General features: G+C 39.3%; 1 long non-coding RNA gene across 1 annotated transcript in view; it reads right to left on the reverse strand.

Moving 5' to 3' along the window:
• LOC110260405 overlaps positions 1-26829 on the reverse strand; it is a 59320-nt gene extending 32491 nt beyond the window's left edge. Inside the window, exons 1-2 of the long non-coding RNA XR_002343651.1 lie at positions 24057-26829; positions 5183-5325 (exon numbers count right to left, since the gene is read on the reverse strand). This is a non-coding gene — a long non-coding RNA (uncharacterized LOC110260405). The remainder of the gene's footprint in view (positions 1-5182; positions 5326-24056) is intronic.

The raw sequence follows: 27034 nt of genomic DNA on the forward strand, positions 1-27034 counted from the left end.
AACTTCAATTTTAAAAAATGCTGTATAAGTGTCCTAGGACTTTCTTTTGTATATTTCTATGGTCTTTCCACTGGATCCTGGATCTCATGTCTCCTTTTTGGTCTATGTCTTATTTTGGTGAAGAATATCCTTCAGTAGCTTTCCGAGACAAGGTGCCACAGAGACACACTTATGGAGTCCTGGCATGTCTGAGAATATCTTCATTCTACCCTCACACATAATTGATGGTTTGCTTCACATAGAATTCGAGGTTGGAAATCATTTTCCCCTGTAATTTTGGAGGCCTTCACCCATTGTCTTCTGGCTCTCAGTGAGTAATTAAGAGGTCAGATGCCACTCTAATCCAGGAGACTCCTTTTCACTGAAAAACTCCATGCAACACTTGTTCGAAACCACCTTTTTTTCCTTCACCCTCTCTCCTGTACTCATTTCGGTCAGGCTTCCTTTGTCACCACTCCACTAAACCAGGTCCCATAAGAATCAGAAAGGCCCTTTCCTGGCCATCTGCCATGATCAGTGCTCTGCCCTCACCATTTTGGTGGGTGGGGAGAGTGAAAAGAAAGAAAAGTTTATTGAGCATGGCGAGGTGGAGAGAAAGTAGAGTTTATTGAGATAAGAGACACTGCAAGCGACGCAACAAGATGACTTCCGACAATCAGGGAGAGCCAACGATGAGCACATGATGACGTATATTTTTATAACCCAGGGAGAAGAGAGGTCTCCCGAAACACCTGCTGACTTGCTGATTGGTTAAGGAAAGAGGGGTCTTAACGATAAACTTGCTGGTTGGTTGGGGGTATAGAAGGCCCCTATGGGGTGGGGGTGGGGTCGAGGAATGGACCACATATCTTTCCTAGTAGGGGGTAGGAAGGAGTAGGTCAGGTTGCTCAAGGTGGGGGAAGGGGCATTACAATAAGACAGGTGGGTCTGCCCTCATTTTTTTATTTTTTTTCCCACTGTACAGCATGGGGATCAAGTTATCCTTATGCCCTCATCTTAATTGAGCTCTCCATGGCATTTTGACATGTCTGAATGCCCCTGCCTCCTTAGAACCCTTTCTTCCCAGGGCTTCTATAGCAAAACTATTCTTACCTCCCACCTGTCACCCCCTCTCCTCTGACTTCTGATTGTTGATTTACAGTGGATTTTGCTCCGCAGCCTCCTTTGCTCCACAGCCTCTAGTCATTGTCCTCAGATGGCCAATCTCTGTTCTTGGCTCATAAACATCTCCCATATGTTGATATCTCTGACTTCTCTCATGAGTTCCAAACTCATATATTCAAGCCTGCTCAACACCTGAAAGTCTAAGGAGCATCTTAAATACATTATGTCTAAAACAGAACTCTTGATTCTCTGCCCCACATCTGCTCACTCTGCCAGGCTTCACCATCTCAGTGAAAGGTAACTTCAGCCACCAAAACCTAGGAGTCAGGCCCAAACCTACAAGTCAATTTGGACTCTCCTCTTCCCTTGCTAATTCCCTCATCTAGTGAATTAGTAAATTCTGATTAGACTACTTACAAACTACAGCCTAAATCTCAAGTCAAAGCTACTATCCTTCAGCTGGATACTCCCACAGCCTCCTCTATTTCTTGGGCTTTCTTATCCTCTAGCTTCAGGATAAGATCAGTCAATGACAAGCACTGGCAGAAGACTGGAGGCAGACCCCCCACCTCCAGGAGGGCCTCAGCTTTCAGTAAGGGAAACTGCATCCTCACATTATCATTCCAGGTCTAGGGGTAGTAGCATCTTCTTACTATTGCTAATCTCTGAATTTCCTTGACATCCTGTTTGGTTTCCCAGCTCATCCAGCAGCAATACAAAAATCTTCCCATGTTCAATTTCCTTTATTTGAAAGTCCTGAACTTATTTCCATTTTCCAGGCTAGATTTCAACTAAAACCAATTCTATATACTTACTATTGGCTTTCCCACACTGAAATCTACATGAAATCTTGTACTTAAATGAGAGCAGGAAATCTGGTGTTCAAGCACCTATTTGGGGTACTCAATAATTATGTTTTACATGAAGAAAGTGTTGAAGCATTTATCCACAGGAACAAGTCCTTTGGATTATATACAGTTAAAACATAATAACTAGGGAGTTCCCATCATGGCACAGTGGAAACAAATCCAGTAGGAACCATGAGGTTAAAGGTTCAATCCCTGGCTTCGCTCAGTGGGTTATGGATCCGGCATTGCTGAGAGCTGTGGTGTAAGTTGCAGATGTGGCTAGGATCTGGTGTTGCTGTGGTGTAGGGCGGCAGCTGTAGCTCTGATTAGACCCCCAGCCTCAGAACTTCTATATGCTGTGGGTGCAGCCCTAAAAAGCAAAAATAAAAAATAAAAAAATATAATATAATAACAAGGATAAAACTTAGAATTTTACTAGGCTTATCAGAGATGTTTGGTTTTATAGAGGATCAAGAGTAACTAGCATAAAGTCATCAAAACCAAGATAAAAAATCAAATTAAAAATAAATAAATAAAAACCGGTAAAGGGCTCAAATGACCTGAATATAAAGAAATTACTTTCTAAAGGTCATTTCATTCCATTAATTTGGGTACGAGCTTCAAGTTATTTTTTAAAGTTTATTTTATCTATAAAATACATGCTTTCATTAAATGCATCATTACTTTTATGACCCTTGTAATCAATCTTTTTCCCTTTCTAAACATGAGAAACAAATAAGACAGACACAAACATTTATATTGATGAGCTTTAAAAAATATGTGGGAGATAGCTTAAGGGAAAAGGAATTAAAGATAGCTTATGATAAAATCTACATTCAGGGCAGAACTTAAATGACTAAGGATTCTGAAAGTATTTCACAGCTCAGAAAATACTCAATCCAAAGTAAAATGGACCCTGAGCAGGACTTGTGAAAAATAAGAATAGATGAGTAATTAAGGCCTACTTTAAGACACTAAACTCTTTTCAAAAAGAAAATTGTGATCAGGGAGCTTTTCTTTCTCTTTAAGTATAGGGATTATTTAAAGCAGTAAAACAGAGACTGCAATTCGAAGCCTAGCTAGTTGCACCTGCTTCACAGGCTCGCTTTGTTTGTCAACACAAAGAGTTTTTTATTTCACTTTGTTCAGTTTTTAAATTTGAATTTGATACCAACATTTAAAAATCAAGTAATTTTACATAAACATCTGGAATTCTGATCTCTCTCTCAAATTCCCACAGTGCCAGGATAGGCTCTACCTGCACAGTAGATGCCCCTGAGCCAGGCACCTGCTCTATGGATAGCCATCACTTCCTCGTGGGCCTTACATTCACCCACCTTCTCTAACTGAAGTCTCCTGCTTGGTCCACTAAGGGTTTGTGTTTGTGCACACTGCAGGAAAAGATCTCATTTCACTTCCTACTAATTTGATGTGTCTTACATTTTCAAATCACTTCCATTTTTACTTTACACTAAGGCAGTTCCTAAGAAGGAACCCTTGGGTCAGGGACTTCATGGATGTGTTTGCAAACACAGGTTGAGGGGTCAGGCAAATAAAGGGACTTTTGAGTTTTACCTCGTTCCCCAAACATAGGGCCTCCTCTGGCCACATTGGCATGTGTGGAGGGGAACCACGGCTGCAGCTCCATGCCTCAGGCAGCAGTGAAACCCTAACTCCAAACCATCAAGATGTATTCCCCAAATTCTCGGTATCTTAGCTTTCTGTTTACTGTAAGGAAGCACCTTGGTCTCTGCAGGGCGCTACCCAATTAGCTTCTAGAGAAGGGTTGTTTTATCAGTGGTATGGATTTCATCCAATTTTCAAAGCAAATATTGAAATTATTAAGTGCTTCTAACTCTCTTTATCACCCACCAACTGCCTTTAAAAAAAAAAAAAGTGTGATTTTTCTCATATTCAGAAATTTTCTTTTCTGCTGGGAAACACTCACTGATTCCAGTATTCATTAGGACAAATCCTTGACATTTGAAACAAACCTTCTTCAAAACTGAAGACTAATTCTCATAACAGCCCCATTTATTTTTGCATTAATTGGTAGGTAGTTGACTTTAAAAATTGGCTTTAAAACTACCTAGAAATTGAATTTTTAATAGCTTAATGACATTAAAGCATATAATTTACAATCCTCACAAAAGCTTTTGTCTCTTGTGGTCCCATTTTTACCTCCCTTGGTTCTACAGTTTTATAATGATAAGCATTATAAAAATGCCCAGAGAGCTAAAGAGATACTTCCTGAATCCGTATTTGGGTGGGTGAAGGAAAAGATCCTGCCAATTAAAAATGCAGTAGAGTTCACTATTGTTAATTTATGGCCATGAAAGACATAACTTGTTCTCATTTTGGTTATTCGATTTGGATAACAACCCAGTTGCTATGTGAAATAACTTGATTTTCCCTGTTGATGTGCAATTCTTCTAACACCATCATTTGGTACCCTGACGAATGATTGGATAAATTTGCTCAGTTTTGACTATGAATCATTTAAATTACTCCTTTGCATAAAGGTTTAAATTTGCTTTGGAGTAGCCATTAGAGAATTATTTTAAGCACAGTTTCATTTTGTTTTTCATGATATTGTTTCACTTTCTGCATTGAATTTCTCTCCCTCCCCGCCCTCCTCTCTCTGCCTCTCTCTCTCACAAGGTTATTACTATTAATCATCCTTCCCCTTTCACTTTACAAAAGTGCAACAAAATACACTTTGCAAACTGAAGAGGCTGAGGTTAGGGAAAAGGGAAAGTCTCCCATCTACTTTCCCTGCAAATCTGAGCTAAAATATCTCCATCTCAATGAAACTACCTCCCCACAAGACCTGGACTGTCCTATCTTCTAGGTTGTGGTTCAACAGGCAGGAACAAAAATCAATTGGACTTTTTATAAAATTGTACTCTAACAACATCCAAAGCCTAGAAATCCACATACTATTCACCAAAGGAAAATCTGACAATCTGTTTTTAATTTGCCATGACGCTGGGTCACAGTGTGAGCCAGCAGGAGTAGAGGGCAAGGTCCACTGTCAGGAAAATCTAGAAAATCTCAGGGCCAGATGCTCCATAGATATAGAGCACAGCAAAAACCTCTCCCCGCTGGCATCCTGTCTGCCAGAAAGTTCTCACCAGTGTAGGACTTTCTTCAGTTAAACTTCTTTCAGTTAAACAACAGAAGCACCTGCATTATCTCCAGGAAATAGCTACAAAACAATCATACATTACCTGGAAGGAGAAGGAGAATGACATCCTCTTAACAGCCTATGAATGCATTGGACGTTAAAGAGCTGTTCTGTCCACTTCTGCAGCCACAAGGCCACATATGACTCTTACATACTTAAAATGCGGCTAGTCCAAATTGAGATGAGCTGTAAGTGTGAAAAATATACCAGATTTCAAAGACTCAGTATGAGGAAGAAAGAGTGAAAAATATCTCATCAATAATACTTATTTTGATTACATATAGAAATGACATTTTAGACATGTATTTGATAAAATATATTAAAATTCCTTTCACCTATTTCTTTTTACTCTTTTCATGTGAATTTTTAAGACAACATTTTAATTACATAATGCAGGACATATTATATTTCTATTAAACAGTGCTATCACAGAATATGAGTGATCTCTTGCCTTATTGCAATGGTTAATTTTATGTGTCAAGTTGACTAAAATAAGGGAGACCCAGATAGCTGGTAAAACATTATTTCTGGATGTGTCTGTGAGGGTGTTTCTGGAAAAGACTGACATTGGATGCAGCAGAGACCGGCTGTCAGTAGAGCATCATCCTATCCCCAAGGTGTCCAAACGGGGCCAAAAAGGTGAGGGAAGGGTGAATTCCCTTTTCTTGAGCTGCAAGATCCATCTCTCCCTGCCCTTGTACATCAGAGCGCCTGGTTTTGGGGCTTTCAGCCTTGAAGTGAATTCCACCACTGGCTTTGCTGGTTCTCCAGCAGGGCAGATGACAGACTGTGGGATGTTCCGGTCTCTACAACCACAGGAGCCAGTTCTTAGAATACATTTCCTCTGTATCTGTAACTATCATGTTGGTGCCATTTCTGTGGAGAATTCTAAATAGTACACTTACACTATGTGGAATCTGAGCCTGAGAAAATATAGTGTGTAAGAGGGGAGGTGAACTTGAGATGGTATCTTGGGAGCAAGAAAAGGTGAGGTCCAGAGGCCAGGGGGTCTGGATGTGCCCTCTCGAAGGCAGAGGTCTCTGTGCGGGGACACCAAGGTAGGGGAAGGAGGGTTAACAGGACCTAAGCAGCCATTTTTCTAGCTTCATCATTGTGCCTAACAGTGGGCCTTAGGACATGAGAGGAAGTACCAACTAGATATTCCAACACGGTAAAGGTAGAGTCTATGTGGTCACTAAAAGCTCTACTTAAACGGGGTTATATCTACTTAAATGAGGTTAAATGCCTGCTGTTTCTATAATTTTTATATGATTTAGGTTGTGACATATTAATTTTAGTCAGGATAAACTGTGAACACAAACTATTCTAAAATCTCAGTGGCTTAAAATGGAAAAGGTTTATTTCTTCCTCAGCCCTACCTGTCCATCATAGCAATGTGCAGCCCTGCTCCATCATGCCTTTACCCCTTCTGCCTGGGACTTTACCAATCAAGCATCATGGCAGTGGGAGGAGAGGTATGGAGAACCACAGACTGGCTCTTAAATCTGCTCAACAATGCCACATGGCACCTCTACCGACATTCCTCTGGCCAAAGCAATCATGTGTCCCTAGCTGAGTTCAACAGGGAAGGAATGTATAACCTTTCTTCAGAAAGAGTTCTGAGGGGCAGAAATTACTTACTTAGTAAAGAGTAATTAATTCTCTTTATTAAGTGAAGAAATTACTTAATAAAGAGTCATACCACTGTCCACAGTACTTAAGCAGCAGGGTGTCATGGAAAGATTACTGTCCCAAAACACTGGAACATGCCCTTCTGTAGAAGAGGGTTTTTTTGTCTTCCTAGTATAGTGCAGTCTCTAAGAACTGCATCCTCCAGTCTGTCACATCCTCCACCTCCCTTTCAGATGACTGGACCAGGGATAAGGCCAGAAGCAGAGCTCAAGATACTTGAATTCTGGTATCAAGTTCAGGTAGAAGTGGCCATTTTTATCCATATGCACCAGAAAGAGAAACCTGGCAGGTAAAGCAAAGCAGGAAGAGATGCAGATATCAGACCATGAGAGAGACCGAGAGAGAAATGACGTGTGGCCACCTTGGCCCCTGAGGGTGTCCCAGCTCCAGCCCCAGACACTAAAGCCTCTCCATACCTCACGACTGAGAGATGTCCCTTACCATACACTTTCCCCAGCCACTTCATTGGCACTACCTTCCCTTTGCGAAGATTACCGCAATACAGCATGGAGGCTATGTCCAAACTTCAGAGGCAAACTGAGTTAGAAGCATGGCTCTGCACAGTTACATACAATTTGGGATAAACGACTTTGTCGTGGGCCTACTCTATAAAAAGGATAAAATCCATAAGTAATCTCATTGAATGTCATGAGGATTCAATGAGTCAATATGTATCAAAGCAATAATATAAAAATGACAGCCCTTATTACCACGTTACTATTACAGCCTCAAAAATCAAAACACTTTTTCTGAGATGCAGTTTCATGATATTCAGCATCTACCATGCGCAATATCTCTTTCAGGAATGTTAATGTGGATAGAGTTTCCTGAGGTCTGTAAATGATTAGCTTATGAGGTGTCCTCATTTTTCTAAACTATCTATACAGGATCCAGATACACCACATATTTAATCACCCCAAATGTCCTCAGCACTGATATATCTGGCAAAGGAAGAGGAGAGATATATTCCAACGAAACTTGGCCAAAGTGTTCACAGGTTCAGCTGGCAGCCGAAAGAGGATTTAGATAAGCATTCCAAACACACAGAAGCATCCTTATTTATTAGCATTCTTCTAAATTAGCACTCTTGAGATTTGTCAATCAAACATAAGAATTCTTTGTTTTTTCTGCTTTTTTAGAATGTCCTCCAGGTTAAATTTATTCCAGGCACCCGTATGCTCAAAACATATGGAAAAGAGAAAAAAGAACATTTTTCCAAAGAATTCTTTTTTATTTTATCTCTGAAAGAAATATTTTCTTGTTATAAGATTTTTTCAATGTTTCTCCTCTTGACTGAATTTAAGAATTAATTTCTAGAATTTTTTTCATATTGATATTCGTGATGAAAGAGGCTGATTTTTATTTTTTTTTTAATTTTTGTTATGATTGATTTACAATGTTCTGTCAATTTTGGCCATACAGCAAAGTGATCCAGTCATACATACACACACACACACACACACACACACACACACACACACATATATACACATTCCTTTTCTCATATCTATCATGTTCCATTACTGATTTTTAGTATTGACTATAAAGAATTTAAAAATTTTCTTCTTGTACATATGGACTTAAAAATATTAAATCTCTGTTCTTGGAGAATTTGGATTCTAAACTTTAAAAAATAGGAAAAGGCAATAAATGTTGTCTTAAGTATAACTAACCATAAGTAACCTTACTGAATATTTCCCCTTAAGAGCTTTACTCTTTAATTTGCCTTTTTCTACCTCCCAATTAATGCCTTTAGAAATTCTTTTCTTTCCTTGGAGTTCCAGTCATGGCTCAGTGATTAACGAAGCCGGCTAGCATCCATGAGGATGCGGGTTCATCCATGGCCTCGCTCTGTGGGTTAAGGATCTGGCATTGCCGTGAGCTGAGGTGTAGGTCGCAGATGTGGCTCAGATCCTGTGTTGCCATGGCTCTGGCGTGGGCCAGCAGCTACAGCTCCAATTGGCCCCTAGCCTGGGAACCTCCATATGCCAAGGGTGCAGCCCTAAAAAGACAAAAGATCAAAAAAAAAAAAAAGAAAAAGAAAAGAAAAGAAAGAAGGAAAATAAAGAAAGAAATGAAACCTGCCAAACTTTCTCCAAGAAGAAGGTCTAGAACCCTCACCCAAGAGAAATATTTTGGAAAAAAATAAGATGTGCCAAGTAGCTACTTGGAAACAAGAAGAGCCTTCTAGATATCTGTCCACCTCTCCAAAACTTGTAATCAACCTGTCTCCAGCTGATTCTTACTCTATGAACACAAATAGTCTGACAGGCTATCACAGATCCATATACATATTTACATATATGTATGTATCATATACATAAAGGTGTCCAATTATGAGCATAATCATATGGTTAAAAGGTGATGTGACCATTTATGAATTTGGATTAAACAATGTTTTATTTTATTTTCTTACTTTTTATGGCCACACCTACAATACATGGAAATTCCCAGGATAGGGGTTGAATTAGAACTGCAGCTGCAACCTATGCCACAGCTTGAAAGCAACATTGGATCCTTAACTCATGGAGCAAGGCCAGGAATTGAACCCGCATCCTCACAGACACTATGTCAGGTTCTTAACCTGCTGAGCCACAAGGGGACCTCCCAGAATAATGTTTGAAAGTCAAAGACATAAAAAAATACAATCACAAGATTTGTTTACATAATTACATCAAGAAACCCTAGAATTATATAATTATTTTAAGAAACACTGGAATTTAAGCCTGTTTAATGAAATTGGGAGGAATTCTACTATAAGCACTGAAAAACTTCATTCTAGGCAAGAAATAAAACACTTGATTTCTGCTTTCACCTAAATCTTAAGAAGTACCTACAATGACCATGATGGGAGATGCTCATCCTGCTCTCAGGTAACTTGGGACTTAAATTTGAGCATCACTGCTGTTCGACTGTATCCTTCCAATGCATTCATTGGTTTACTTGTCCAATAATTTCTTCAATATTCTTATGTCTTGAAATAAAAATCATAAGTGAAGGCAGAATTGGGGGCGTTTTCACAACAAATAGATAATATAAGCTGAAAAATACATTCATACAAAACATTTAAATGAACTTTTTTACAGCTGAACCAGTACACATTACAGGTCACTTGTAGAGAGAGCACTTCCCAAACAGTGGACATCTGTGCTGAGTATTCTTTTTCTTTTTATGTAGAGATGGAACCAAATAGTTTCAAATCCATGTAAGGTACCAAATATCATAGCAATATAAGGTTACCATATGTAATCGAAATGCTTCTGAATATAATTCTATGTTATTGGTGTCATTCAGACTTGAATGATCCTAGAGTTATTTTCATAATTCTTTTCTTTGCCAAAAACACCTTCAATATAAGGAAATCAATAAAGGAGGATACTCTAAGCAAAAATTTGGGGTGCGACACAATCCACAGAAAAGAGAAGTCAAAAAGAGTGAATATGGAAGAAGCAACAGCAACAGAATAGGCTGGTCAGTCAGTGGATGCATTGAAACTTCTATTCCTTAGAAATTCACTGTGTTCTAATTTGACTTCCCAGAACAAAAGAGGACTAGAACTGGTCTAGTTGAAAAGGCAAAATCAAGCCCTAACACAATCCTGGATCATTAAGTCTCACTAAATGACCTCTAATACACATACACACACATACATACACACACGCTAAAGTTCCATAGGGGAAACAGGTAAACATAACACATTAAATGTATAATACATCTATCAGCAAATAAATAATGTTCTCTCCTTCCTTTTTTTTTTTCCTTGCTGCACAACCTTAATCATATCACTTGCTTAGTTTTTAAGAAACCTCTCATAGATTTTGTAAACGAAGGTCCTATAAGAGAAAGACTGGCATAACTCTTGAGTCTGAACAGGGCAAAATTCTAGGCTATTTTCCCACAGGACTGCTGTTTCTTAGGCAGTGCTTCTCAGTTATTCAATTAAACTAGCAGGCAGAAAAGCACCCCATGCAGCACTTAGTCTTGCCCTCCTCCTGCATCCAAGTAAGCCTGGATATGCCAAGTTTCTGAGCAATTGATTCAGAACCAATTTGTGGCAAACAAATGCTCTCCCGCTACTGAGAGTGGAAAGATCTCTCCATGCACTTTTGTCTAGACAGTCTCAACTACAGGAATATAATGTGTTTGCTGGCCCTCCAGTGATTTATTAAATGCCAGATCCACACAGCACAGGCACTAAAGCTTAAGAAATGGAAAAATAGCTTACCCAGTGGACTTGTAATGACTTATTAAGATTATGTTGGCAGCTAGACTTATACAGTATCAATAAATAATAGCAATCTATCAAATAACTTTGGTTGAAATGGTAATGTTTAGAAATATCCCATTTAAGGTGGGTGAAATGCACCCTCTTGGGAGGAGTGGCATGGAAAATATTCCCACTCAGGGATGGAAAAGAATCTCAGGCCCGCTACAGCAGCAATGCTTGGAATGTCAGTTGCCTTTAAAAAATAAATAGTAAAGCTAAACTCTCAACTAAAATTCAGTTTTAGAAATGAAAGGTGCAGCCCCAAATCTGTCCAAGAGAAGACAATAGCTTTTTACTGTGAAAAACCCAGTATATTTTCTTCTTACAGTTTCTCAAATAAAAACATAAGATATTATCATTATTCATGTTATTCATATTTTAATATTGTCCTCTGATAATTCTATTAAAAGAGACTCTCCTGAATTCTCTAACTAAATGTTAAATTCCAGCAGATATTTCAACAAATTATAACTGAAGACAAAAAGGAAAGTAAAAAAAAAGTTTCATATTAAAAAGAAACTCTTTGATAATAGAAATATCTTTTGACAGGTGTTTGCTAAATACAATTTCTCCATATCATAAAGAGTCAAGGTATTGGGTTGCCAAGCATCTATCAATTAAGCTCCCCTATACAATAACAAGACATTTTCAACTCTTTTCTTCGCAAACCGTTAAGATATACTTTTTAGATGACATTTTTGTATGTGACACTGATTATTATAGGACTTTCAGCAATATAGATTATTCATTAGCTATTACTAATCTCTAATTTATAACACAATGAAAAGCACTATTGCTAGAAAAGAGATGTTTATTCACTTCCTTCGGGAGATATTATTCAGAAATAATCTAAAAATCCATTAATCTTTAGGAAAAAAATATGTTCTTTTTGATCAACTTGGTGCAGCTAAAGCAATTTTCTCAAAAATAATGTATGATTGATTTCCCCAAATTGTTCTTTTTAATATTTAAATATTCATTATAACCCAAAATTGTAATGAGATATTTGACAGCTACGAGATATATATTATTTCTCTGATGTTCTTCAGATTTTCCTCACAGAAGGAAAAGCAAGCTGTTGGAGTCCTTTTTCTACTGTCATTTTTCTGACACCTCTCCTCCACAGCCACACTGGGAATACACATCTGGGAGAACCGCTTTTAGTGAGTGTGTACTAGGTGGCAGGCACATTGAGAAATGCTATTTTTTAATTTGCTATACGCTATTCCATAAAATGAACCATTTAAGCAGTGACGGTCAAAGAGGTTAAGTGTTTTCTAAGTTTGCATTGATTATTGGGGGAACCGAAATTCAAAACTATCCCAGGCTCCAAAGTCTTTGTAGATTTAAGCATTCCTTTTCCACAAAATTAAATTTGACCAAAATCAGAGCTTTTAAAATAAGAAAACTGTGTTGATTCAGCTATTTAAAATGTAGGTGGTCATGACTAATATTTGGGTTTTATGCTAAACATCTGTGTAACCAAAGCTAATGTTAGGCAAAATTATTTTAGCTTAAATCTTCAGAACCTTAGATTTGAATCTTAAATTGGGTTTAAATTTTAAATGAAGGGGGATGTGGGCAAATGGCAAGCAAAAATGTATGTATTTGTGTTCCAAATATTTTGGACTTCTATTAGGAATGATTTAGCACCATATTTTTTAAGTGACATCTTCTACATATTAAATAACAAGAAAAAAATATGTAATTTCACAGAAAAGTTGACATTCCTTGTGGAAATTGGTTCTGAATGTTATTTACTGGTTGACTAAGTTTGCACCTTTTTTTTTTTTCCAAATTTGCCTGGAGGCTGAGAAACCCACCAAGAATCCAGAATAACTGAGTATAGATTCACACACAGGCACACACAGCTAAAAATTTCACAACACCTGGGACAGAAAGAATCCAATTTCAAGAGAGCATTTAGCTCTCAACAGCAACATTACTAGAAAGTCCTGTAACAATGCTTTCAAAATAATTCCCAACATATGATTCCATTCTTCATCAAAAGGATAATCAGGTGTGAATATGGAATAAATTCATTGCCGCAAGGACAAATCATCAATCCATTTACCTTCCAGGCAAGCTTTTGTTTGGAGAACCCACCGAAAGGAGGGAGTACACGAAAATAAAGACACGGTACCCCAAACCAGAAGATCCCTCAGATAAAAGTTGTGGCAGGGGCCCCCAGGACGAAGTTTCCTCAATGTGCTGGTCATGCAGCACGTCCTAAGACTAGAGCAGAATAGAAGTCTCCAGGAGAAATTTCTCCAAGAAGTAAACTTAATTGAACATATTGAGACAATAAGTACACAACTGGGGAAGTTTGAGGGTAAATGAGTTTTACATACAAAGAAAACTGAGCAAAAGTAAAACCATCTTGCAATCCAAGGAAACAAACAAACAAAAAATGGGAAGGAAAATGAATGCTTTTTTACATGCTCTCTGGCTCAGCTTTGATTAATATTTGCATACCCCTCAGAATGTAAACATTAAAAAGTAACTGAACAAAAAATTAAGATGTGACTAAATTTAAAGCCTGGGGCAGGAAGTGTTCTTGTGTGTGGTTAGAGGGTCAAGGTTGCAAGATTTAATGAATAAAAATATAGGACACACAGTGAAATATGAATTTCAGATAAATAGCTAATAAGTTGTTATGTATTTCTCAAATATTGTATGGATAGGGGTTGAGGATTGAAAAACAGCTGTATCTTCATATCTTCTATAATGGGGAGTTAAAACTGAAAAGTCAATAAGTAGCATCATAAGCCAATAAGCAAATAGTAAAGTATTTGAAAGTGGTTGCTCCCGGAGAGCAAAAAATTATAAGGAAAGCGGCACTTTGTGGAACATCAAGGATTTCTTTAAACAATTTTACTCTTTCTTTACATGTAGAATTTGATGAAAACATAAACTGAATTGTTTAAGTAGATCTGAGGCAAATATGATAAAATGGTACGATTTGAAAAAGCAAGGTATATAGGTGTTAAATTATTCTTAATCAATTTTTTCTTGGGAACAATCAGCACTACATAAGGAAATTTCAATGACTATTTAAAGACTATTATTTTGCAAGGTCTGCCTATTATTGGACTCTGGGATTATGGTGGTGAAAATTGTGGAGGAGTTTGGAGTTGTGTCTTTTTATTAATTTATCCAACAAATACTTATTGAGCACCTATTATGTTACAGAAAATCAATCTGCATAGATCACAGATATAGAGGGAAAATCACAAGCATGGAAAGACCAACTCAGCAACCAATTATCAAAATTTCAGTCTGTAAAGTAAGTCCTCTGCCGGGCCTCAGCGATCTCACAGGATGAGGGATTCCTGAGCAGAGAGGTGACATAAGGAACTCCTTGAAGGAAGGAATCGCTATCATGCATCTCTGAGGACTCCTTCTAAGTCCAAAAGTGTCTAGAACAGTGTCTGAGGAAAAGCTCAGAAAATATTTGTTGGAGTAAACAAAATTAATCAATGAATAAATGACTGATTAAACTATGTTTACAAGCTCTAACAGTAATATGAGGCTTCACCGAGAAAAGAATAGAGTTGGACCAAGTAAGAGGCTATTGAATTCATTTTTATTTAGGTAATGACCCTTTAAATGACAGAGGTGATGGCAGTGAAAAGGAAGGGGACACTCGAGACCCAGAAGACAGTCTGAGGAAACACACAGCAGGACTTGAGATAGAATAGGGAAAGGAGGGCTGAAAAATCAAAGATGTGGTCCAGAAACCACTCAGCCCGGGAGCCTGGAACCAGGAAGTCCCACGAAGAGAAACAGAAACGTAGAGCAAGAGCCGGCTTTGGGGGAAGTTAGAAATACATTTTTGTGCATATTAATTTGTCTCTCATACCTGTAGCCCAGAGACAGTCATGCCTGAGGCAATTCACATTTTTAAAAAATGTAAATGTGAAAAGCAGACAGGCAGTTCCTGCTTTTTGTCACCTCAAATATCATCCATTTGATTTCTTGAAAGACGCTTACACAACTCTATTTGACTTTCCTCCTTCTTCATCCCGCACAGCCATCACTCCCAGGGGCTGTGGGAGATGAGTTTAGCCCCTCCCTGCCCCGCCCCGCCCTTGGTAAAGCGGGGCTGGCTCTCCTGTGCAGCAGTACCATCTAGTGGTCAGAGAATGTCACTTCAGGCCAGACTGACACGGGAATAAAGGGGGTTGGGGGACGGAGGAGCGGGCTACATTCGCCTTCGGTTCCAAAACCCTGCACCTCTCATTGTCTAAGTATGATTCTATGAGATTATTGCCAGTCACACAGTGCTAAGAAATGAACAACGTCTGCTTTTTAATATATTCTTATCAAATGATACAGATGCTGTCTAAAGCAAAGTGAAAATAGAGCTCTTTATTGTTTTGTCTTTTTTTATAGTTTTCCATATTTGATAAAGAAGTGGTATTTGTAGCCATAAATTTATTTTGGCTATCTTCATGTCATTAAGACAAAGATTTACAAACACCTGACTTGTAAACACCTCACATAGCAATGGGTTTCTTTCCTTAACTCTCCTAAAGTTGCTGATGTATTTGCTCTTCTGCACAATGCTGATTCACTCTGAACAAACAATAAGACATTTTGATGCCCACTGCCCACAGCATCTCTTTTTCTCAGAATATACAAAACATTTTGTCAAACCTTTATAGCTGTTTATATGCATGTCTTATCAACCTTGCGAAGCTCTAAGCTTCTTGAGGCAGACTCCATTTCTGATTTATGCATTAAAAACTCCAAACAGCTGATTACCAAATAAGGTTTCTAACATCAGGGAGTCAAAGCCTCCTTTCAGAATCCCTTGCAAAAGGGTGGACTTCCTGGCCAGAAAGTAGGTGATCTGCACATATGTGCAAAAGTTTCCTCATACTCTGAGGGACTTCAGTGGCCCCTGGAAGGCCATTAACATACTAGTGCAGTTGAGAAATTCTGATAAGATGAACTTCTGGAACACAGTCTGTTCATAAATTGGAGTATCCTGTATGGGCAAAACAGCCACATGCAGAGCTACAGAGTAAAGCCTATAAAAACTGACTTCCCTACATTGTCAATACCCACCAGAGGAAAAAAAAATCTGTTTTCTGCTTATTGAAATTAATAAAAGGTATGTTTGAAATTATTCATATTTGTGGGAATATTCGAATGAAATGTGGAAACAGTCGTCCAAGAGTCCAGATATAACCAAGACCCTCCCTTTGCCAGGCTCTCAAGAAGGGCCTGGCACCACCCCCAGCCCTAGTCTTTGGGTCCCTTTGATATCCTAGTTTTGTGACCTAAGTCTAAAAAAGAAAATCCTCCCCTTCGTAATTGGCATTATTAGAGTTTTTCCATAATTAACACTTTCCACCTCGCGCTCGCGGGTGCGCGCGCACACACACACACACGCTTTAAGTGGGGAAAACATCCAAAATGCAAAAATAGATTTCTTCCCCTAAATATTCCTCTGGATCGGCTTGGAGGCAAAACCTGAGATCTTTTGTTTCTGCCTTACCCTCCCCCAAACCCCCTTCTTAGTCTAAGAGCCTTTAGGACCTTTTCCCCGGCTTTGAGCCCCTTCCTTCCAAGGAAAGAACTAGACCAAAAAACTCAGTGACCCTTGACTGTACACACAAGAGATGGCTGTGCATTGACTGGCCCCTCCCTGGTGAAGTAAGGAAAGTGGTCCTGGCCCTTCGCAAAGTCCACAACACAAGTTGACAGCCACCCCCTCCCCCTCCTCCTTTCCTCATAGAAATGGAAGTGTCTTCTCTTCACAGGAAATTTCAATCTGTCATACTGCTTTTCAATAAGGCTCTTTTGGGCCACACCTGTGCCATGGCAAAAGTTCCCGGGCCAGGGATGGACCCTGCGCCACAGCAGTGACCTGAGCCACAGTAGTGACAACGCCAAATCCTTAACCCACTGAGCCCCCAGGGAACTCCTCCATAAACCTGAAAAAAAAATTTTTTTTACAGAATGGTCCACATGCAAACATTTCATCAGAAGTTAGGCAAATACAGTTCTGACAACTTACGGCAGGAAGAAATGAGCTACAAAACTTACTTAGCATTTCTTACATGTGGAGCAGAGAGAAGATACCAAGGAAACATGAAATTGGGAGCGCTGGGCCTCAGCGTGTTTCAGGAAAGATGGACTGACCCTGGGCAAGCCGACTGCAGAAGGGCCTCCACTTCCAGCTCTAATGCGGGGCTGGGGCCAGATCAGGGTCAGCACTGATGCTGTCAGGGAGGTGGTCATTTCAGAAACAGGTGAGGCAAAGTTCCAAGGATTATTACTAAGGCGGCCAGGAGAGTCCATGGCCAGCTGATTAAGGCTGGACACGTTGGACATAAAGCAGAAAGACTGAGGCACTCTCAACATCACCTCAAGCAGGGATGATAGTCAAGATCACCTCTGGCTGGCATGATACTGGCACCGATGCCTCAGAACAGCATCCAGCCCATCCTCACAGCCACAGGCCCATGTGAGGAACTGAATCATGCAGCTGAAGTTCAGTTTAGAAAGGGACAATCAGCAAGAGGCCTCAAAGAAAATGACATGTAAGAAATAAATTTTCTTCCAGCCTTAATCTAACTACAGGAACACATGTTGAGTCCTTAGGACAGGGATTCTCAAGTCAGGACTATTGACACTTTGGGTTTGAAAATTCTTTGTCCTGAGAAGCCATCCGGGGCATTGTAGGATATTTAGCAGCATCCCTGGTCTCTAATCACTAGTTATAGTTGCATTCCCCCCATCCCAACATTGCCCGGGGGCAGGAATGTCCATGTTGAGAATGATAGCCTTTTCGTGGCCACTAGACCAACTGAAACAACGCCTTGATTTTTCATGACATCTTCCCCCATTCTCCCTCCTGAACTTGACTGCTTGGCCATCTCCCTGTTCTCTTAACCCCAATTTCAATTTGCTTTCTGCCTGATGCTTTGGCCTTGGTATTTTAAACCTTTTCTTAAAATTGTAAACCACTTTTTATTTGCCTCTAGCTTCATGTTTATTTAGAATCAAATGCACTGTGGGCAAGCCCTAGACAAACACCTTCCCCTCTGAGCCTCAGACCTTTTCTTTCCTCTTTCCAAAGCCCCATGGCTAAGATCCAATCATTTGCAGTACACAGCACTGTCTCCTGAGATGCCAGCAGCCCTGGACCCAGAACCCCGCCCCAAGCCTGGGCATCTGACATGAGCAAGTTGAAGGAATAAAGCTATTCTCTCCTCATTCCTGGGGATCCCAGGGGCTGACAACAGTGCTCTTCCCTTTCCTAGACCATCTGCTAGGGAGACGGAACAATGAGGCAGCCCCTCCCCTCTTACCTGCACAGGATGCCAGAGCAGGACCCCCGGGAAGAGAACCCAAGCATTCTCTTCCCTCAAACACCCTAAGGCCTCGCCTCATCCTCTCTGTTCAGTGGAGCTTCAACCAACTCTCAGTCTGTACTTTTCCTGTTTGTAGATGAATCTCACCTTTAGAAACCTCTCCTGGCCACAGGCACAATGTTCCTGCCCTTAAAGGCGTTCCAACACATGCCGCAGCGTTCCTTTTTTAAAATTTCAGCTGGTGATACAAGTTTATTCAAAGAACCTTTCTCGCAAAGCACTTTTTCCAATAATTCAAGTAAATGTATTTCACATTACCAAAATACAGCCACACAGTGATTGACTTAACCAGCTGCTCGAAGATACACTCTCTCTTTTATTTTTTTTTTTTTTTGTCTTTTTGCCATTTCTTCAGCCACTCCCACGGCATATGGAGATTCCAAGGCTAGGGGTCTAATCGGAGCTGTAGCCGCCGGCCTACACCACAGCCACAGCAACTCGGGATCCGAGCCACGTCTGCAACCTACACCACAGCTCACGGCAACGCCAGATCCTTAACTCACCGAGCAAGGCCAGGGATCGAACCCTCAACCTCATGGTTCCTAGTCGGATTCGTTAACCCTGAGCCACGACGGGAACTCCGAAGATACACTCTCTTAATCTCCCTTCTTCACCTCCACTCCGCTGAAAATGTTCTTTCTCAAAATGTGCCATCTTCGATCATGTGATGCTGAAAAAAATAAACCCACCTTCTTTCTGCTTTAGTTTCTACATCAATTAAAAAGACACTCATAAGCTTTGCTTCACTTTCAGATAGATCTTCAGGTGTTAAGGTAGCATATTAAAAATGCAATGAATTCCACCAAAATACCCAATAAAAATCCCAAACATATTTTCCTTCTCTGGTTGACAAAAACAGGGCCTTCCACTCAATAATGCATTACATTTTATTCCATACAGAAAATATACAGGATGTAAAACTGGTAGAGGAACCTTAATAGAATGATCTTAGCAACCAGAAGTGTCAACAATGGAAACCATGGGCATATGAGTGAGTTCTCTGTTGGTGAAGCTATTCAAGGAGAGAATCAATGATAAATGCCAGGTCGGGTGTACCTAGGATTCTAGTGTGGGGTAGCATGTGGAAATAAGTGAACCCTGAAGTCCTTTGTGGGTCTACAATTCTAATACGACTTCTCTTAGGCTACCAGTGACAATCGTCTTATTCTGGGATTGGTAATTCTTTACAATGGAAGGCTATTCTCCTAAAGGGGAAGTTTTTCTTGTTCTATTAAGACATCCTCTTTAACAGTGCACATAAGAGGTCTTGAAATCAATTGTTTGCCCTATAGGATTAGAAGCCTAAGGGAAAGGCTAGTAGTAATACTTAAAAGGAGTAAGTTTCTCTATTTCCAACTCCTTTCCATGAATAAATGGTAGATACTTTCTGTTCCATGACTCTCACTGTCCTGGAGTCAACAGACTCTTGGTGTCAGGTTCTCCAGAGACCCAAGGAACATCAATAAAGAGGAGGCTAAAGGGCCGCTCACGGAGAGCTCAGTGGGTCTCAGGGCCTTGGAGAACATCCATCCTGTTCCAAAATTTTTCATTTTCAAGATCCTTTTCTTTCCCCAACAAAATCTCTAGCAAATCAAAAGACCTGATTTTCAAAAGTCTTATTCCTGCTATCAATCTCCTCTTTGCATTTCTGCAGTTTCTTCTCAGGGCAATGGGAACAGCTACAACAGAATAAGGGAAGGGTCATGTACAAAAGGTACAAAGATGAGCCTTGCAAGATGTCTTGCTACACGTAACTACATTAAATAAGACAATTCTAATGGCAAAGGATGGTCATTCATGGAGCAGTTTTGGCACTCTGGGGGTGGTACAGACATGTCTTTAACTTTGTAAAAAGACTCAGCAAAGATAAAGAGTGAACTTATGGGCCATCCACTATTAGCAAGAATGGCTTCACTTAATAATGTAGATCAGGTCACAAACCACCATAAAGGTGGCCAGTGGCTATCTTCCAAGTGTTAGAAATTACTGGTGCATTTCTTTAAAAGCTTGAACTGCATTTTGAAAATAAAAATGCTACTTTCATAATTAATGTTTGTTCAGTTTTATACAGTTTTTCACCAGACCTTTAAGCAGTAGGGGTTTTTTCTGGTTTTTTGTTTTTTGTTTTTTGGGTTTTTTTTTCATCTTTTTATCAGACTACAGAGAGGAGAATGGCAAACTGATAAAATGCATCTGGAATTTAGCATTCTTTTATCTGTCCTTTCCTAGCCTTCAGTTTGCTCAATTTTTTTTTTTTTTGGTCTCTTAATCATTTAATTACATGTGAAAAGGCTCCCAATAACACACTTGTGTTAGAGCATATTAGAATTAAATGAGGGGAAAAACTTTTCATTATGTGGTTTTATTGTTATTCATTTGTACACTCATTTGACAATACTGATTCAAGCTGTTGTGTGTGTTCTCTTAAGCTCCAAATATTTTATATCCCAGAGCACCATCCAAGAAGCTGCATAATTAAAAGAAAAGGAGGAGTTCCTGTCGTGGCGCAGCAGAAACAAATTCAACTAAGAACCATGAGGTTGCAGGTTTGATCCCTGGCCTCGCTCAGTGGGTTAAGGATCTGCCATTGCTGTGAGCTGTGGTGTAGGTCACAGACGCGGCTGGGATCCCATGTTGCTGTGGCTGTGGTGTTAGGCAGGCAGCTATAGCTCCGATTAGATCCCTAGCCTGGGAACCTCCATGTGCTATGGGTGTGGCCCTACAAAGCAAAAAAAAAAAAAAAAAAAAAAAAAAAAAGGAAAAAAGAAAAGTATAGTTTGTTGTCTAATACTAGCAGAATTTCAACAGGTTATATTTTTATCCATTTTGAAGCTGTCTTATTTAAAAGGCACACTTTTTTCTCTGTGAATGAACCAATGCTTGCCATTCCAGTACCGAAGCTGATCTGTGTTAACAAAAATCAAAATTAAAGAAAAATTATTGATCAGATAAATCCATTTTGTATGAAGTTAACCATTATAAATGGAAACAAAGACCAATTTAGCCAACAGTTTAAGAAATTATTCTCACTTTATTAAAACACACACACACCAGTTAAATTCACTGAAGAGTTTAGCTAAAAATATAATGCATCTTAAACATTTGTCATCAACTAAAACCTTATTTTGAATAAGATTATAAGAGGAGCTAAGTCTTAAAGAAGAACATCAGAGAGTTCCTTTGATAATAGAAATAGTCCGTTCTGTTCTGAAATAGTTTTGCCCTTATGACTCCACTCCCAAGGTAGGCTTTTCTGGCATAAGTAAATTTAGCTTTATTTCTGGAACAAGTAGTCTTTCTTCATAAGTGTCACACTGAGCTGGGCTGATTTAGCTTTCTGTCTTCTTTCTACCAGCCTCTGCAAGTTTCAAAATATATAGCCATTCAAAATAAGTTGTATTGCGAGCTTTTCTCATTTGTTTTCACTTATCAAAAAGTTAGAACTAAGTGAAGCCAGAGTCCTTCAGGCAAGACTAAGCCAAGGTGAGAATTTGCTGGTTACCCAGGTTGGGTTGCTGTCTTATTTTACAAAGAACATGTGCAAATTTGCAATCAAGGAATTAAGCCAGCATATATAGACTGGGAAATTATCACTAAAACTAAAAATGAATGAACCCCAAAGCTCTCTGATCAAGGAATTAAAGGGATAAGCACCCCATAGACCTCCAAATCTCCAAATCATTGCATTCCTTGAAGATTTGAAATATGCTACTTTTGCAAGGAGATTTCAATTTATGCTAGCAACATCTACCCATAAAAAAAAAAAAGAGGTTAATATTAAGGTCACTACAAAGCAAATACTTCTATGTCATGAGTATTTTAAGTTTTCCTTCCTGACATGATTGTTATATATGGCTGTGTCTAGGTTTTATGTCTGCCTTTGTCTATCTGTATGATGCTAAGTTCTTTTTCACAAAGGCTCTGGTTGATGTCACTCATGACATTCTGTGGTGGAGATTTATTCTCTGACCTTATCCTTTGGAAGGGACAGCCTGAAATGCTCCAGAAGCTGTGGGCCTCAGTAAATTATGCTATGAGTTATTTCTCTTTCCCAGAGGAAGTATTACCAACCAAAAGCAGAGGCCAAAAGAGGATCTCTCCTGATTGCCAATATCCCTACAGAAGAGCCATTTGACCGGGATACTGGTTTAGAATTCAATTTGAGACTAAGATGGTGGTAGTGATATAGAGACAGTGCTCTGGCAACTTTTCTTTCATTTCTCAAACCTTGCGATACAACAGACAACACGGAATCTAAAAAGGCAATTAGCATGTAACATCAATAACTGGTGCTAAATATAACAGTATACCTCGTTTGAGTTTTTAAAATATTACAAGCAAAGAAAAAAATGCTTAAATTCAAAATTGCATTACAACTGAATTTTTAAGACCTATTTCATGTTTAAAATGTTTTTACATTCTATGGATAAGCAATGAGATCCTGCTATATAGCACTGGGAACTATATTTAGTCACTTACGATAAAGCATGATAATGAAGAATGTGTATATATGTATATGTATGTGTGTGTGTGTGACTAGGTCACCTTGCTGTACGGTAGAAAATTGACAGAACACTGTAAAACAGCTATGATGGAAAAATAAAAATCATTTAATAAATAAATAAATAGAATGTTTTGACATTCTGATTGCATATTTATTTATACACAACCTGAGTTGGATTAAAGAATACAATTCACCCTTAGCATTGGCTGACTAAAGTTAATAGAATTTTATATTTATTTATTTACTGTCTACTGCTTGTAGTGATTTTTTTAACATCAACATAACAATGGTATTATTTAATTTTTCTAATGCTGTGTCTTCTTTAACATTTATCCAAAAACTAATCATTAAGCACCTACTATTAGCCACACACTAGCGAATACTCCAAGTAATAGAGTTACTGAGCTTTGCAAAATAGGGATCTTCAAGCTCTCTGGCAAGCATAATCAATGCATGGGGTTAAAATGGATAATCCAAACTAGAAACCCAACCCTACATCAGTATGACTTGGCTTCACTCTTCCCTGCCTGCTTCACTTGGCACAAGCTCCGTGTGCTCATCCTCAGAAGAGGATGGTCACAGAGAACGTCACTAACCACCCCTCTGGGACCCGTGTCCCTCACTCCCCACACTGCTATCGATGTCCTCATCCACCTCGAACAAAATGCAGTTTTTAAATGCAATATGTGTGTTGGGTTTTATCTCTATGAAAGTATAGCTGAGTTACAATATTGGGCCAATTTCTGCTATATAGCACAGTGACTCAATACCCAAACCTATCTCTATGCCATCTCCTCTCCTGAGCTTCAGGCATACAGATCCAGTTGCCTCCTGCTGCCCTAGAGAAGGCCCATCCCACATGGTCCATGGCTGAACTGACCATCTGCCCACACACCTCAGTCCTCTCCCAAAGAGCATCCCACTGAATGGTGACACCAGCAGCTCAGGGTGGCAGGCCAGAAAGGTGTCATCCTCCACACCATTTTCCCTCCCTCCCCCACCCCCCACCACATGCACATGCATGCGAGCGTGCCCACATGCACACTGTCAGTCACCCTGTCATCACCTCTGATGAGGGGGGCTTTCATTTTAATTAGAGGAGCTGTTAATTCTGGATTCATCATTTAAGTGGTGGAAGTCTGGCACCAAAGGGGGTAAATGTGTTTCTTTAACTCCATGAGGCAATCAGATGTAAGATCCACGTCCAAAGTCCATTTCAGAAGCATTAAACTGCAGGGAAGTAAATGTGCTATTAGGATCAATGACATATCTTATTTCTTCTCTTCTGTTCTCCTGGAGGATGTCCTCTTACAGCATTTTAAGCTCTTGGCCTTTTGTGTATATTAAACATAGACAGGAGTGGAACTCTCTTTTGTTTCAGAATATTTTGTTTTCTTACTTTTACTGTTGAATGTAGGACTTACTTACATGATTGGCCAAATGATGGCAGAAATGGGTGAGGACCCAAATAACACCAATATAGTCAAGATGTGCTGTATTGGGGGAAATCCATGACATTACAGGTTGCAAGCTCACAAAAAGATGAGGCACCCAAGAATGAATTTAAAACACAGATCTCCATGGTTTGCTTTGAATACATATTACAAACAGAGGATGCTTTAACGAAGAGAATGTGAAACAAACTGCATAAGAGAAGTTACATACGGAGCAATAAAACTTGGATGATATTTTTAATATTAAAAAGGGAGATATGGTAAAGCCTTGATCAAAATATAATCCATTTGAGCTAGCTGGAGATACAAACATTCTCCAATGCCATAGCTGATGTCATAGTTGAATAAAAATATGAACCAGACAAGTTCTGACTTACCTTCCCCCTGCTCCCCAGGATTTCAGAGGACCGCAAAGGAAGACCCGAATGACATTAGCAAGTTTTCTTTCTAAATAAATCTATATCAAACTTCCTCTGCTTGGCCATACCTGGCCATGCCTTCTATTAGTGCATGCTCTGGTCTAAATTCTGGACATTTGTCAGCCACCTGTATTTCCTCCATACTCTCATAACTTGCCCCCTGCTTCTGGTCACTCTTCTTTCAAGTCGATTCTCCACACTTTGCACTCATCATCACAAATTATAAATATACAAATGCACTTCTTGCTTCTCTACTATCTCTGCTTCCAATGTTTGTTCCTAAATTCCACTAGGGCTTATCTTTAATTTGGCAGTGTTACAGAGCTTGAGATAAATGTGTTCTGAATAAATAAACAAATGACAGAATCAGCATGGACCTTCTTAGATTCAAACCTGGTCCTTGGACAAGGCTTTGGGGGAGGTTCTGTGGCTCAGTTTCAACATTTATAAAACAGTCTCACAATACTATTTAATACTCAAAAGGTATTGGGACGATTCACAAAACAAAATTTAATACATGTGAACCAGTTAAAACAGTGTCTGCCACATTGGAAGAATGCCATAAGGTACAGTTCTTATAATTTATAATAATCATCACTATAATATTGCTGTATCATTATGATTATTATTTAACTCCCCTTACAATAGTTCCCTCTTCCTTAAAGTTCAAAATCCTTGGCAAATCATAACAAATTCAACATGATTGGTGCTATGAACTGAACTGTGTCTCCCCTAAAACTCAAATGCTGAAGCCCTCACCTTCAGCGTGACTATATTTGGAAATAGGCCTTTTCGGAAATAATTCTTATTAAATGAGGTCATTAGGGTGTGGTCCTAACCTGAGAGGACTGGGACTTTATAAGAAGAGAAAGAGGTTTTTCTCCGTCTCTATCTCTGCATGTGCATGAGGAAAGGCCACATGAGGACATACCCAACAGCTTGAGCTGATTAACGGGATCTGGGTCATGAATGATTCAGTATGCCCCACCCTCCTGCTTCACAGAACCACCTACACTTTTCTCTCACCTCCATGTCTAGGTGAAAACACCCCTTCCCTTCTTCACTATTTAATTCATACTCATTCTTTTTTTTAAATTTTTTATTAAAGTACAGTTGATTTACATTCTTGTGCCAATTTCCACTGTACAGCATAGTGACCCAGTCATACATATATATACATTCTTTTTCTCATACTACCTTCCATCATGTTCTATCCCAAGAGATTGTATATAGTTCCCTGTGCTGTGCAGTAGGACCTCATAATACCTTCAGGCATTCCCTTTTCAGGAAGACTACCTGAGATCCCAGCATGCTCCCCCAATCTAGGTTAGGGACCTGTCCTCTGTGTTGTAAGTGTATTGATGATCACCAGCACCACGAGGTATACTGCAGTGCTCCTCAAATGTATGCTTAATAAATATGTCATTCAGATGTCATCTAGGATATTCTTGATCATCTGCTGATAGACTAACAACACGGCAATGTAAAAGAAAAAAAATAAAAAAGGTAAGGTAAATAGACTATTAGATATACCCCTTCTTAAAGTCATCTGGCCATCTTTCAGGTTGCTTGCCTACCAGTTCCTTTTCATTGTCTCTGTCTTTTGCTTGCCCATCCCCACCATCAAATATCTTTTACTGCTAAGTCCAAGCACAACTTAGCTATCTCTTTTTTTTTTCTTGACTTCTAATTCATGCCTATAAGATCTCATGTTCCACCTGAATGGAGTTTTCCCAGAGATGGATCCCTCACTATTATAAATTCTTATACATTATGCCTAGAAAATAATTGTTTGGATGGACCTCCAAACAGTTGGATGGAAATGAACAATGGAGACTGGCAGCTAAATGCAACTGAGCAGTACCAGCTGAAAGTGATTCTATCTCTGGTGAAGGCCAAGCCCAGGGGGACTGAATCCTACTGAGAGTCCAGAAAACAGAACAGGAAGTTTCAGGACATGGGAAAATGTTTTTAATACTCTAAAAAGAGAGAGAATGTGACACAAACTGGAGAAGAAAGCGTGCAGACCAAGAGGGGTGTGAGAGAATCCAACCAGCCCAGATCACAGGCCCCCATCTCAACCAACTCCTCCACTTGACCCAAAAGGTGAAATGCATTGGAAAATTTTATGTTATAAAAACAACTATATTGGAGTTTCCATCCTGGCTCAG

Source organism: Sus scrofa, chromosome 1 (genome assembly GCF_000003025.6).
Source record: "Sus scrofa isolate TJ Tabasco breed Duroc chromosome 1, Sscrofa11.1, whole genome shotgun sequence".
NCBI lineage: Eukaryota > Metazoa > Chordata > Mammalia > Artiodactyla > Suidae > Sus > Sus scrofa.